Raw genomic sequence first — 2,016 nt, 5'->3', positions numbered from 1 at the left:
TAATCTCCTTGAAAATTGACTGAACTGGTGTCTCGAGAAGTCCCCAATGAAGTCATGGATTAACCATCTGAGAGATATATAAACATGGTTGTTGGCTTGTGCTTTCCAGTCACGTGTTCACACGAACCCAAGTAGACGCGGGTGTTTATCAGGCACATTCATCTTAATGTGATGAACAGAGTTAATTTGTCAGATCATCATATTCACCACGATGAAGATCGGATATACATCTTAGAAACAGATCAAACACGGATCGGAGAAGAGACAATAATACTTTTATTAATTCATAGGGCTCAGCAAGGCTCCTCCCCTCAACCTAGGAATTTTAGAAACTCATGCTGAAGTGAAATATAATGATAAAACAAAAATAGGGCTGAATAATGGTAAAGATGTCTAATGATTATGTAAAATACACTTTAAATACTAAACAAATGACTTGTAAGGGTAAAATAGTCTACTTAGTGCTAAAATCCATTTCTGGAGCCCACTTGGCGAGTGTTTGGGCTGAGCTTTGATGAGATCCACGTGCTATGAGGCTCCTTGGGCATGGAACGCCAGCTAGGGGATCCTCTCTGGGCGTTTGGACATTGGCCTCTGCTCTTTGGGCACTAGACGCTTGGTAGGGGGCAAGTGGCTGGCATTCGACGCCAATTTTGAGCCTTTCAATCCGAAGAAACGTATAGATAATTATATATTTCTAGAAAGCACTAGAAGTTAGCTTTCCATAGAAGTTGAAAGCGCTCCATTGAAACTTCTATAGCTCTAAAAATGCTCTTTCGAGTACAGGTAGGTCAGATTTAGACAGCATCTGCAGTGCTTTCTCTGTCTCTTAATCAAACTTATGCTCCAGCTCCTCAATTTTAGCCAGAAATTACTTGAAATTTCCTAAAAACACAAAAATTCATTGTAGAATCTAAAAATATGAATTTAACACTAAAACCTATAAAAACACAATAAAAAACTAAACAGAAACTACTAAAAATATATGAAAATGATGTCAAAAAGCGTATAAAATATCCGCTCATCCAACCTCCAAAGTTAAACCGTTGCTTGTCCCCAAGCAACTAAAAACACAGTAGGATAAAAAAAGAAAATTAAGATAGAATTAATTTCTAAGTTTCAAATGAAGCCTAGTAAAAATCCGATGAGCGGGACTTAGTAGCTTTTTGCTTCTGAATAGTTTTAGCATCTCACTATACATTGAAACTCAGAGATGTTGGCATTCTTAGGAACATAGAATCAGGATGATATTATTGACTTTCCTAGTTAAGCTTATTTTGATTCTTGAACACAGCTTTCTGAGTCTTGGCCGTGACTCTAAACACTCTGTTTTTTTCCAGTATTACCACCGGAGACATTCATACCATAAACACTTTAACTGGGTGAACCTTTTCAGATTGTGACTCAGCTTTGCTAGAGTCCCCAGATAGAGATGTCCAGAGTTCTTACGCACACTCTTTTTGCTTTGGACCATGACTTTAACCACTCAGTCTCAAGCTTTTCACTTGACACCTTCACGCCACAAGCAAATGGTTAGGGACAGCTTGGTTTAGTCACTTAGGCCAGGATTTTATTCCTTTGGGCCCTCCTAACCATTAATGCTCAAAGCCTTGGGCCCTTTTTACCTTGCCTTTTGGTTTAAAGGGTTATTGGCTTTTTCTGCTTGCTTTTTTTTCTTTCTTTTTAATTTTTTTCACCACATTTTTTTTTCGCATGCAAGCTTTTACTTTTTCTTTTTGCTGCTTTTTCTTACTTCAAGAATCAATTTTTAGATTTTTTAGATTATCAATAATACTTTTCCTTTTTCTTTATTCTTTCAAGAGCCAACATTCTACAATTTCAACATCAAATATGCACTATTTAATCATACATTCAAAAAACAAAAGCAAATGACACCGCATCAAACTAATTAAACTAATCTTATTTTAAACTTGAAATTCATTCTTCTCTCTATTTTTTTAAATAAAAATTTTATTTAAGCAAGGTTGGCGATATATGGAACATTTTACAACTTTA

The sequence above is a fragment of the Arachis duranensis genome, unplaced genomic scaffold (genome assembly GCF_000817695.3).
Source record: "Arachis duranensis cultivar V14167 unplaced genomic scaffold, aradu.V14167.gnm2.J7QH unplaced_Scaffold_343483, whole genome shotgun sequence".
Taxonomy (NCBI): Eukaryota; Viridiplantae; Streptophyta; class Magnoliopsida; order Fabales; family Fabaceae; genus Arachis; species Arachis duranensis.
The sequence above is the reverse complement of the archived record's forward strand: the minus strand, read 5'-3'. Positions refer to the sequence as shown.